The sequence below is a fragment of the Cannabis sativa genome, chromosome 4 (genome assembly GCF_029168945.1).
Source record: "Cannabis sativa cultivar Pink pepper isolate KNU-18-1 chromosome 4, ASM2916894v1, whole genome shotgun sequence".
In the NCBI taxonomy this organism is placed as follows: Eukaryota; Viridiplantae; Streptophyta; class Magnoliopsida; order Rosales; family Cannabaceae; genus Cannabis; species Cannabis sativa.
Genome location: NC_083604.1, coordinates 42884174 through 42898081, shown reverse-complemented (window position 1 = coordinate 42898081; position 13908 = coordinate 42884174). Strand labels below are relative to the sequence as shown.

At 38.6% G+C, this 13908-nt stretch overlaps 1 long non-coding RNA gene across 1 annotated transcript; it reads left to right on the top strand.

Moving 5' to 3' along the window:
- Positions 1 to 1457: 1457 nt before the first annotated feature.
- On the top strand, positions 1458 to 13651 carry LOC133036496 (uncharacterized). Its single transcript, XR_009687123.1, has 3 exons — positions 1458 to 1537; positions 13383 to 13423; positions 13503 to 13651. It is a non-coding gene; the product is annotated as an uncharacterized LOC133036496 (long non-coding RNA).
- The last annotated feature ends 257 nt before the right edge of the window (positions 13652 to 13908 follow it).

Below are 13908 nucleotides of genomic sequence, written 5' to 3'. Positions count from 1 at the left end.
CAAGTTGTGATTTTACTGAGCCAAACACCGAGTTCCATGTTACCGGGCACCAGAAATGCAAAATTATGAAAACTACTAAATGACATAAAATGCATCTCAGAATTCAATAATAACAGTATAATAATTATTTAAATAGCTATAAATAATTTCATAATTAAACATGATTAACTGCTAATTTCTAAATTAAACTAAGCGGTCTTTACGTCTACTCTTCCCTCGCCAGTTGTCACACCCATCTCCGAGCCTCCGGCCTCACTCTCTATTTTTGTCGACGACTGCAGAGGTATGAATCTCCACTCTTCCCTCGCCAATTATTTTTTTGATTTGGTTTTCATTTCAACATCTGGGTATTATTGGTTCTGTACGTCACTATAACTTTTACTTTTCATTTTGATTTATTCAATTCGAACTTATCTCTATGTATTTATTTAATTATATATGTATATGTTGTGTTTTCATTTAAGAGTCCTATTATATTCCTCTCTTTCATTCACAAGGTTGGAACTTGGAATATATGTTATATTTATATATTCACTTTCTTTGTTTAGTACCCATAATTCGGTTTGTTGATTCATTTGCAAAATCTTTGTTTTTATGATTAAAATCTAATCCTATATGCCTTCATCTCTTTAGTTAATAACGTTTGTATACAACTTACAAGGGTTATTATTTACTGTTATGATTTTTTTTTCAGGTTATGACTTCCAAAAAAAAAACATTTATTATGTTGCTGTTTACAACCTGAAAGCTTTGATTGTCTTTCTAAGAATTTCTATTTATAGTTACAACTAATCCAAAATAAATAAATAAAATAGAAAAAGCAAAATTAATTAACAGTAAGGTATTTGTGTTTTGTTTGGTCTGGTCTTTTTTCTTTTGTGCTTATTCTCTTTAAGTGGTTGGTCCACAATTTTAAATGATTGTCTTACATGTCACATGTGTTGTTTGTTTTAATTATAACATCAAACATAGATTAATTAAATGATAATTAATTGGAAGTAAGAAGCCAAATTGGATATTTGTTCAATTTCTAAAGTATAATTACCGGAATCAAAGAATACAGAGAGTCCAAAATCAATTGCCTTAAGTTGAGAAGTTTCATTGCTATCTTTAAACAAGAAATTCTCTGGTTTCAAGTCCCTATGTATCACTCCATGTTGATGGAAAATCTGTTTCCTCATCCAAGTAAAATTGATATATTGTAATTTATTTGTTTAATTTTGCAGGAATCTTCATCTTCTGAAGCTGTGAAATCAGAAGAAATTGCTCAATTGTTAAGGGGGCAGTTGGTGCAACAAGAACCATTGTACCAGTTTGTTCTTCTTTTACAATTTGTAGTACCACCTGCTATGAACATAGGTACTTACAATGAAAAAGCTATCTCTTTTATTAATTCATATGTATAATATATTTGTGTGTGAATAAATGGATAGAGAACTAAAAACTTGGATTTACAAGATAGGAAGAAATTCTAAAACAAGTTGATGAGTTCTTGAACACCAAGGTTGCACCTCAAGAGCTTGTGGATGAGCTTAAGGTACTTTTACTATGATATAACATTCTTTCTCATAATTTAATAGAAAAGTTTGAATATCTTATATATTCATCCATAGAGAAGTAGGTTCTGAGATTTTGTGTGTTGCGGTGATAATTGAAGGCTGATAACTTGCCTATTTTAGTGAAGTAGGATCTGTGAAATTTATGTGTTGCGGTGATATAAGGATGAAAACTTGTGTGTATTATCTGATTGTTTGTGATTGAAATTGACAGATGGTTAGGTCAATAAAATAGGGGAAATGCTGTCCGATTTTTTTAAAAATATATTTATCATATTTTTTAAGTAGTAGTGTGCATTGATAGACATGAGAATATGATGTTATTGTAGGTTGATTAAAGAATAATGTCTGGTCAAATCGGTTCTAATTCGGAGGATGATGTTGATTTTGTGCCATCAACTAATGTTTAAGAAATACAATATGTTAGTAATACATTAGATGAAAATCAGAATACAGGGAGAAAAAGAACTTCTCGTGCATGGGATCATTTTACTCGACAAGAAATTGATGGTAAAATTAAAGCGGTTTGTAATCACTGCGGGCGTAAGTTAGTGGGAGGAAGTATTGCGGGGACTACGCATTTAAATACTCACGTGAAGAGGTGTCCAGTTAGAAAGGCACAACTTGCTGCTAATCCAACTACAAGTCCTTCAGTTCCTTTCAATTTTGATCCTGATGTAGCAAGGATCAAATTGGCTCAAATGATCGTTAAGCATGAGTATCCATTATCGATGGTTGAGCATAGCGGGTTCATCGAATATTCAAGTACTTTGTGTCCTACATTTCAAATGGTGTCAAGGAATACGGTTAGGTCTGACATCATTAAAATGTATAAAGCTGAGAAAGAAAAATGTAGGCAAAGTTTGGAAAAAAGTAGGAGTAGAATAGCCATAACCAGTGACATGTGGACTGCTAATCATCAAAAGAGGGGATATATGTGAAACGCCCTAAATAATTAGGCACGCTACCCAAAATTACTTATAAAGCCCTAATCCCCTAACCGGGATTACTAATTAAAATAGCGCAGAACTTAAACTTTTATATTAAACAGACTGAAAATAAACTTGTAATATATTTAAACTTTTCAAAATAGTTGGGATCCCAAAAATATTTACAAACTTATTACAAGTTCTTTCTTACTAGCCGACCTAAGCGGCAAAACAGAATACAAAAGTCAACACTATTAGACCCATAACCCGCTTGGTCTGAAGTGGCATGAACATGTACATTCTTCGCCCTGCTCCTGAAACTCATGGCTGATCAGCTAATGCCTTACCCTTTCCTGCACAGTAGAGCACCCGTGAGCCAAGCCCAGCAAGACAGTATAAATCATAACAAATATATTATGCTCATTCACATATGTTTGTATAGCACAGACCTGATCATTATTTCATCATGCCCAATTATGTCTACGTGGCGTAGACCTATGTGTTGCGCTCACACATCTAATTAAATCTACGTGACGTAGACCCACGTGTTACTCTCACACGTCTAAATACATTAAGGCCTTAGAAGCGGTTCATCTCGGTTATGAGTACCGAGTCCAACCTGATTATGCCTTGAGCACATAATCCTTAAATCTCATTTCAATTAACATGGCATGGCATTTATACACATATATCACTAGGGTAATAACCCTAGGCTATTAGACCGTTCCTATTAGGGTAATAACCCTAATCTCGGTTACTTAACATTCATGCATATCATTCTCAACATAAGCGCCACTGCGCATACTCTACGTGCTAATCACTGTCTTACCTGTTGTCCCGCAATAGTAGAGATTCCAAATCCCCGGGTGCTCCTGACCAGGTGCCGGTAATCCTAGTCACACACAATCCGGGATTTTCACAAATAGGGTTAACCCCTGATTTCACATTCATAAAATAAATTCATGGCATTTCAAATACAGATAATCACATAGAGCTCGAAAAGAGCTTTCCAACGGTATAAAGAACGTCCCAAACGGAGTCCCGAGTCAAAAGTTATGGCCAAAACAAATTCAGGAAAAAGATGGCTCTCTGCCAGGTTTTATGGCCGCGGCGACCATAGATCTGGCCGCGGCCACTGGGTTCGAAAAACCCAGAAAACCAGATTTTAAGGTCTAAACATGCCCACTTTACCATATATTCGAACCTTAATCCATCCATACCCAAAATTAACTTCTTAAAGATAAGAATCATCACAACAGAAAGCTAAAACAACAATTCCAACATGTAAACCCCTAATTTCAAATTATTCAACAACACAACAATCAAACTTCTCCAACAAGAACTCAAGCTCAAAACTTGAGCTTGACCTCAAACCAAACCAAATAATTCCAGCAGCAAACAACCACAACAACATGAGATTTAGGTTAAGAAAAAAAACCTAGAATTTCAACTAAAGCTCAATCACACACCACAACAATGATTCAAGCACAAACATACTCAAATTAAACAAGAACTCACAATCATGCAACATATTACCATCTTCAACAAAATCATGCTTTTCCACAATAAATTCAGCAAGGATAACAAGGATTTAAGCTTCAAAGTTTACCTCAAAATTCAATTCAAATGTTAGCACAAAGATCCACCAAGATTAAGCTTCAAATCCCACCAATTTCTCACCAAATCAAAGAGGAAATAAGAGAGGGTTTGAGAGAGGGGAAGGGTTCATCCAAGGAGGAAACAATCACCAGAAAATTAATTTGTTTTTTCCTCAAAATACCATTTTTATCAAAGTAAATCAATAAAGGTCAAAAGACCATTTTGCCCCTAAGGCTTAACACACACATATTCATTTTCAAGGGCATAAATGCCATTTCACACCCAAATATTGCCAATTAAATTTCAGATTATCACATATCAAATAAAATGCCAAATAATCAATTCGATTTACATTTCGGGCCCGAACCCGGTTCGGCCCGAAATTCCCGGGTGTGACTATACCGCGCCAACCTGTCAGAACACACCTGAAAAGACAACACAGGCATACTATATAATAATATAATTATATTAAGCACGTAATTAAATTAATCTCAACAATTTACCCTTCTCGGGTCATAATTACCAAAATGCCCCTGGCTCACCAACGGGGTCTTTAACATGTTAAATTGCATATAATTTCACATATATTGAATTATATAATAATATAATTCCTCAATTAACTCATAATTATCTAATTAGGGTTTTGCTAATCCTTTTCTTAATCCCGGGTATTACAATTACCCCCTCCTTATAGAAATTTCGTCCCGAAATTTACCTGAACAACTCCGGATATTTCTGCTGCATATCCGTCTCGAGCTCCCAGGTTGCCTCTTCTACTTTACTGTCCCTCCACAGTACTTTCACCAGTGCCACAGTCTTGCTTCTCAAGACTTTCTCTCTTCTATCAAGTATCTGCACTGGTTGTTCCTCGTATGACAAGTCTGGCTGAAGTTCCAATGCTTCATAACTCAGAACGTGGGACGAGTCTGAGACATACTTCCGAAGCATTGAAACATGAAACACATTATGTACAGCTGCCAGCGCTGGGGGCATAGCCAACCTGTACGCTACTTGCCCTATCCTTTCTAGGATTTCAAAAGGTCCAATGAACCTCGGGCTAAGTTTTCCTTTCTTCCCAAAGCGTTTTATGCCTTTCATCGGAGATATTCGGAGAAATACCATGTCCCCGACCTGAAAATCAATATCTCGACGCTTTGGATCGGCATAACTCTTTTGCCTACTCTGAGCCGCGAGCATTCGCGCTCTAATTTTGTCAACTGCCTCACTTGTTTTCTGGACAGCTTCGGGACCCAAGAACTTTCTTTCACCTACTTCATCCCAGTGAATAGGTGATCTACATTTTCTTCCATATAAAAGTTCATAAGGAGCCATCCCGATTGTTGCCTGATAGCTGTTATTATAAGAAAACTCGATCAGGGGAAGGTACTTTACCCATGATCCTTCAAAGTCAAGCACGCATGCCCGTAGCATGTCTTCTAAAATCTGAATGGTCCTCTCGGATTGCCCATCCGTCTGAGGATGAAAAGCTGTGCTGAACTTTAACTGAGTTCCCATAGCTCGATGCAGACTTTCCCAGAATCTTGATGTAAACTTCGGATCTCTATCCGACACAATGGACTTTGGGACACCATGCAGACGAACAATTTCTCTAACATATAACTCAGCATACTGATCAATGGAGAAATTCGTTCGAACAGGTAAAAAGTGAGCAGACTTTGTAAACCTGTCTACTATGACCCACACAGAGTCAAATTGTCCCGTGGTTCTAGGCATACCTACCACGAAGTCCATAGCTATATCTTCCCATTTCCATTCTGGTATTTTCAGCGGCTGCAACAACCCTGCAGGTCGCTGGTGTTCAGCTTTTACTTGCTGACACGTAAGGCACTTTGCAACATACTCAGCGATGTCATTCTTCATGCCGGGCCACCAAAACATGGCTTTCAGGTCTTGGTACATCTTTGTCGACCCTGGATGAACTGAATAAGGAGTCGTGTGAGACTCATCCATGATCTCTTTCTTGATGTTCTCATCCATAGGCACACAAACTCGATTCCCAAATCTCAACATTCCTGTTTCATCCACTGAAAAATCACTAGCTTTCCCAGCCGAAACCCTAGCTCGGGTTTTTATCAATTCTGAATCCTGCTTTTGCGCTTCTTTAATTCTCTCAAGAAGAGTGGGTTGCAGGGTAATATTAGCCAATTGCCCCACAACCAACTCAATTTGAGCTCGAGTCATTTCATTTGCCAGCTGTTGGGAGATTTGCTTCATAGAATTCAACTGATTCTGACCTTTTCTACTCAGCGCATCAGCAACCACGTTGGCTTTACCAGGGTGATAAAGGATCTCACAATCATAATCCTTCACCAATTCTAGCCAACGCCTCTGCCTCATATTCAAATCTTTCTGGGTGAAGAAATATTTCAGACTTTTATGATCAGTGTATATCTCACATTTCTCGCCATAAAGGTAATGCCGCCAAATCTTTAGCGCAAATACCACCGCTGCGAGTTCTAAATCATGAGTAGGGTACCTCTGCTCGTACTCCTTTAACTGCCGAGAAGCATACGCTATTACCCTCCCAAACTCGCATAAGCACACAACCGAGACCCCGTCTCGAGGCATCACAATATACTACAAACTTTTCCTTATCCGAAGGAAGAGTTAGTACAGAGCGGTAATCAAGCGTTGCTTTAACTCCAGAAACTTTTCTCACACCGATCGGCCCAAACAAATTTCGATTCTTCCGGCCGCTCCGTTAAGGGCACAGCAATCTTTGAAAAACTCTCAACGAACCGACGGTAATAACCAGCCAAACCCAGAAAACTTCTAACCTCTGTAGCCGATTTTGGTACTGGCCAATCCCGAACAGCTTCAATTTTGGCCGGATCCACCATAATCCCATCTTTATCCACTATGTGCCCCAAGAATGAGACACGAGATAACCAGAACTCACAGTTTTTAAACTTGGCATAAAGCTTGTGATCCCGTAACCTTTGTAAAACTGCTCTGAGATGCAATTCATGCTCTTCTTCTGTCTCAGAGTACACCAAAATGTCGTCAATAAATACAATCACGAACCTATCCAGATAATCCTTAAACACTCGGTTCATCAAATCCATGAATGCCGCCGGGGCATTAGTGAGTCCAAAAGACATCACAAGAAATTCATAGTGTCCATACCGAGTACGGAACGCGGCGGATATCTTCCTCTCGAATTCTCAGCTGATGATAGCCTGAGCGAAGATCGATCTTGGAAAAGACCGTCTTCCCCTTCAGTTGATCAAACAGATCATCTATCCGAGGTAAAGGATACTTGTTCTTAATGGTAAGCTTGTTCAACTCCCGGTAGTCAATACACATTCGCAGGGTTCCGTCTTTCTTCTTTACAAACAAAACCGGAGCACCCCAAGGTGAGTAACTCGGTCTGATGAATCCCAGATTCAGTAACTCTTGCAATTGTATCTTCAATTCCTTCAACTCAGCTGGAGCCATTCGATACGGTGCTTTAGACACTGGATCCACTCCCGGAGCCAGTTCAATAACAAATTCAATCTCCCGGACAGGTGGCAATCCCGGCAAATCTTCTGGAAAGACATCAAGGAACTCACATACCAATTTCGTATTCTCAGGCCCTGATGTCACAGGTTGGCTAGTGTCCACTGCAGTGACTATGAACCCTAGACAACCTCTACCCATCAGGTCTTTAACTTTCAACAACGATATTCTCGGTATGCGCGCCCCCTGAACTTTACCCACGAACACCGCTGGGTTAGCACTCTCGGGCTCAAACACCACCGTCTTCCGTTTACAATCAATCATTGCTCCATACTTAGACAGAAAATCCATTCCCAGGATTATGTCAAAATCAGATAATTGCAGTTCAATTAGATTGGCGGTCAATTCACAACCGTCAATCCAAAAAGACAAGGACCGAATCCACCTTGTGGATACTATCAGGTCTCCCAAGGGTAACAGGGTTCCAAACCCCGAAGCATATATATCACATGGCTTATGTAAACTTTCTATCACCCTACTCGATACATATGAATGAGTAGCTCCCGAATCAAATAACACAGTATAAGCACAACCATTAATAGATAACTGACCTGTCACAACTGACGGACTAGCATCAGCATCTGCCTGAGTTATAGTGAAAAGTCGCCCCGGGTTCTGAGCAACATTCTTCTTAGGCTCTTCTTTCCTGGCTTGGGGACAATCTCTGATAAAGTGGCCCACCAGGCCACACTGGAAACATGCCTTGGCTCGGCACTCACCAGGATGGTGCTTCTTGCATTTAGGACATTCTGGATATGATCGAAATGACGACCCGCGACCCTGACGGCCACCTCTGTTTCCCCGAAATTTTCTATTTCCCCCTGAAGCTCCGGAAGCCTCAGCCTTCCGTTTGTGCTCAGGGTTGCCACTGTCGGTCCCCTTACTGATATTACCACCAGTAGGAGGGTTTGATGCCATGGCGGCATCCTTTGCAGCCTGCTCCTTCATTACTTGCTGCTCGGCCTCCTCAGCAATTAAGGCCAGGTCTACCACTCTCTTATACAGAGTGTCATGTGATGTGGTAATCTTCAAGTCCCGACTAATTGTAGCATTTAGTCCTCGAACATATTTCTGCTTTCGGTAAAATCCGTAGGCACCGCATCACCAAAGAAATTTAGATAACCGATCGAATTCCAGAGTATATTCGGCCACAGACATTTTCCCCTGAGTCAACTTCACAAAATCTTCTTGGTGTGAAGTCCTCACTGCAACGTTATAAAACTTTTCTTCAAAAAGTTTCTTGAACTCTTCCCATGTCATCACACTGACATCTCGAGTCTGATTCACTATATCCCACCATACGCGGGCATGATCTTGAAACATAAAGGCCGCACAATTCACCCTCTCAGTTCCCGTCACCCCCATGTTATCGAGGATACGGGTAACAGTGCTCATCCATTGATCGGCCTTAATAATATCAATGCCTCCCAGAAAAGCCGGAGGTTGCAGCTTCACAAACCGCTCGAACACAGAGTCCCGGTGCGGCATAATATACCCTTGGTTACCCACCACTGGCACAGGAGCTGGTGGTAACCCTTGATTCACTGGGGCAGCCTGTTGCCTTAAACGTTGCAACTCTTCCTCTTGACGAAGTATGACACTTCGCATTTCATGAAACATCCGCCGCGCCGGCCAGGAGGATTAGCATTAACGCCCCCGCATTATCCCCCGGATTTTGCGGAGGTGGAGGCAAAGGTCGTGGATCGGTTCGGGTAGCCCCGGGCTCTACTTGCTCGCCCTGTGGTCTAGATGATTGCGGAGGGTCCATTACTAGTACCCCTGAAATCAACAACCCCAGCGAGTTAAGCACCGATACCACACTTACGCACTTAATGCCTCAAACCCTAACTCATCTATTTACCTCATACATATTTACATAAACAAATAACATTTATAGCATGGCATCACATAACACATACATACTCTAGATGCTTGCACAATGCCTAAAATGGAAAGCGGTAAACATATGATCACACATACAGTCAAGTATTTACTCTCAATACTTACTGCACCATGAGTCGAGCTTATCTTTGACGACGAATGTACATGTTCGGCCGGTCTACAGGAAGTTTAAAAAACCTTGGCGCTCTGATACCAAATTGAAACGCCCTAAATAATTAGGCACGCTACCCAAAATTACTTATAAAGTCCTAATCCCCTAACCGGGATTACTAATTAAAATAGCGCAGAACTTAAACTTTTATATTAAACAGACTGAAAATAAACTTGTAATATATTTAAACTTTTCAAAATAGTTGGGATCCCAAAAATATTTACAAACTTATTACAAGTTCTTTCTTACTAGCCGACCTAAGCGGCAAAACAGAATACAAAAGTCAACACTATTAGACCCATAACCCGCTTGGTCTGAAGTGGCATGAACATGTACATTCTTCGCCCGCTCCCCGAAACTCATGGCCGATCGGCTAATGCCTTACCCTTTCCCCGCACAAGAGAGAGCACCCGTGAGCCAAGCCCAGCAAGACAGTATAAATCATAACAAATATATTATGCTCATTCACATATGTTTGTATAGCACAGACCTGATCATTATTTCATCATGCCCAATTATGTCTACGTGGCGTAGACCTATGTGTTGCGCTCACACATCTAATTAAATCTACGTGACGTAGACCCACGTGTTACTCTCACACGTCTAAATACATTAAGGCCTTAGAAGCGGTTCATCTCGGTTATGAGTACCGAGTCCAACCTGATTATGCCTTGAGCACATAATCCTTAAATCTCATTTCAATTAACATGGCATGGCATTTATACACATATATCACTAGGGTAATAACCCTAGGCTATTAGACCGTTCCTATTAGGGTAATAACCCTAATCCCGGTTACTTAACATTCATGCATATCATTCTCAACATAAGCGCCACTGCGCATACTCTACGTGCTAATCACTGTCTTACCTGTTGTCCCGCAATAGTAGAGATTCCAAATCCCCGGTGCTCCCGACTGTGTGCCGTAATCCTAGTCACACACAATCCGGGATTTTCACAAATAGGGTTAACCCCTGATTTCACATTCATAAAATAAATTCATGGCATTTCAAATACAGATAATCACATAGAGCTCGAAAAGAGCTTTCCAACGGTATAAAGAACGTCCCAAACGGAGTCCCGAGTCAAAAGTTATGGCCAAAACAAATTCGGGGAAAAAGATGGCTCTCTGCCAGTTTTATGGCCGCGGCGACCATAGATCCGGCCGCAGCCACCGGGTTCGAAAAACCCGGAAAACCGCATTTTAAGGTCTAAACATGCCCACTTTACCATATATTCGAACCTTAATCCATCCATACCCAAAATTAACTTCTTAAAGATAAGAATCATCACAACAGAAAGCTAAAACAACAATTCCAACATGTAAACCCCTAATTTCAAATTATTCAACAACACAACAATCAAACTTCTCCAACAAGAACTCAAGCTCAAAACTTGAGCTTGACCTCAAACCAAACCAAATAATTCCAGCAGCAAACAACCACAACAACATGAGATTTAGGTTAAGAAAAAAACCTAGAATTTCAACTAAAGCTCAATCACACACCACAACAATGATTCAAGCACAAACATACTCAAATTAAACAAGAACTCACAATCATGCAACATATTACCATCTTCAACAAAATCATGCTTTTCCACAATAAATTCAGCAAGGATAACAAGGATTTAAGCTTCAAAGTTTACCTCAAAATTCAATTCAAATGTTAGCACAAAGATCCACCAAGATTAAGCTTCAAATCCCACCAATTTCTCACCAAATCAAAGAGGAAATAAGAGAGGGTTTGAGAGAGGGGAAGGGTTCATCCAAGGAGGAAACAATCACCAGAAAATTAATTTGTTTTTTCCTCAAAATACCATTTTTATCAAAGTAAATCAATAAAGGTCAAAAGACCATTTTGCCCCTAAGGCTTAACACACACATATTCATTTTCAAGGGCATAAATGCCATTTCACACCCAAATATTGCCAATTAAATTTCAGATTATCACATATCAAATAAAATGCCAAATAATCAATTCGATTTACATTTCGGGCCCGAACCCGGTTCGGCCCGAAATTCCCGGGTGTGACTATACCGCGCCAACCTGTCAGAACACACCTGAAAAGACAACACAGGCATACTATATAATAATATAATTATATTAAGCACGTAATTAAATTAATCTCAACAATTTACCCTTCTCGGGTCATAATTACCAAAATGCCCCTGGCTCACCAACGGGGTCTTTAACATGTTAAATTGCATATAATTTCACATATATTGAATTATATAATAATATAATTCCTCAATTAACTCATAATTATCTAATTAGGGTTTTGCTAGTCCTTTTCTTAATCCCGGGTATTACAATATGGCTGTAACAGCTCATTTTATTGATGATTCTTGGAACTTGCACAATCAGATTCTGAGTTTTAAGTATGTTCCATGCCCTCACGATGCTCTAGCACTACTTGAGGCACTAAGATCTTGTCTTAATGAATGGAAAATAGAAGACAAGATCAGTACAGTGACTCTCGATAATTATAGTGCAAATGATGCTATTGACCTTTTGAAATGACAATTTGAGCCTGACAGTTTTATTTTGAAGGGAAAGTTGCTACATGTGCGTTATTGTGCACATATTTTAAATCTAATTGTCAAGAATGGCTTATCTGTCATTAGTGATAGTGTTGACAAAATTCAAGACAGTGTTGCTTATTGGTCGGGCACACCAAAAAGACATGAAAAATTTGAGGACACTGCTCGTCAACTTGGAGTACCATACACTAAAAAAACATCACTTGATTGTGTAACAAGGTGGAATTCCACTTTTCTAATGCTTAGCACAACTTTATCGTACAAGACAGTATTTGAACGTGCAAGGTTATGTGAGTTGAGATTGAGGTGTGCCCTTTCGGAAATTGATTGGCAAAATGCTCAACAATTATGTGATAAATTAGAGGTGTTTCATGAAGTGACAGAGTTATTCTCTGGAACAAAGTACCCTACCGCCAATATTTGTTTCCCTAAAATTTGTAAAATTAAGACAAACATTGACTCATGGATGTCATCAGATGTGCCTATTATTAAGGACATGGCAACTCAAATGATGTCTAAGTTTCAAAAATATTGGAAAGAGATTCATGGGCTTATGTGTGTGGCGGTTGTTTTAGACTCGAGATACAAGTTTATGTTGCTCGAATACTATTTCCCTGTAATATATGGAGATGAGCAATATGTAACTTAAATTGCAAATATTCGTGAGCTTTGTTGCGAGTTACTGGAGGAGTACGGGTCAAGTTTCCTGATTTGAGAGAGAGAAGGGTTTAGGTAGATAATGTATCATCTTCTTCGACACGGCGAATAGATGCTCTTTCTAACTTTGACAGATATGTTAGAGCTTCCTATCGGGTAGAAAATATGAAGTCTGAACTAGATTTATATTTGGACGAGAACTTGGTACCTAGGACTGAAGAGTCATTTGATATATGCAATTATTGGAAGGTGACGGGCCTCAAATACCCTTTGTTGAGTATGATTGCTAAGGATGTGTTTGTTGTGCCTGTTAGCACTGTTGCATCAGAATCTACATTCAGCACTGGTGGTAGACACGTGAGTCTTCATCGATCGAGACTTCATCCTTCTACATTAGAAGCATTAGTATGCACACAGAATTGGTTGATGACTGACAAAAAAGGTAAATATCATTAAATAAATAATTATATATATTTGTGTATATGTTTCATAATTAGTATTGATTTTGTTTTGTCTTTTTACAGTAACAATAAATGATGAAGATATTGATGTTGATCCAACAATGGTAACTAGTTTAGTTTTCGTAATTTATCAAATAAATTATTAATTTTTATTATTAATATTTTTCTTTATTTTTTTTTCAGGAGCCTTACTTTGTTGATCTTGATGATTAGAATATATGTTGTTTTATTGTTAGTTTTTATTATTAATGTACTTTGTTATTAGTTATATGAATGTAATTGATATTTCAACTCAACTCAAATTATAATTAGGATATTTGTTTATAACTTTATTTTTTGGGTATTGTTTAATTTTAATATGAACATCTTTAGAAATTTATTTTTAAGCATGTCTTTATGAATCCAAGAGATGTTTCTCATAAAAAAAAAAACCAAGATATGCAAAAGGAATTTTGAAAGAAATATTAGTTTAGAACATTAGTTGGTAGTGCTCTCAATAATACAAATAAATTTCTTTACCTTTTACTTCTTCAAATTTACTTGTTATAACTTAGTACTACTTTTCGAACTTATACATATATTCTATATA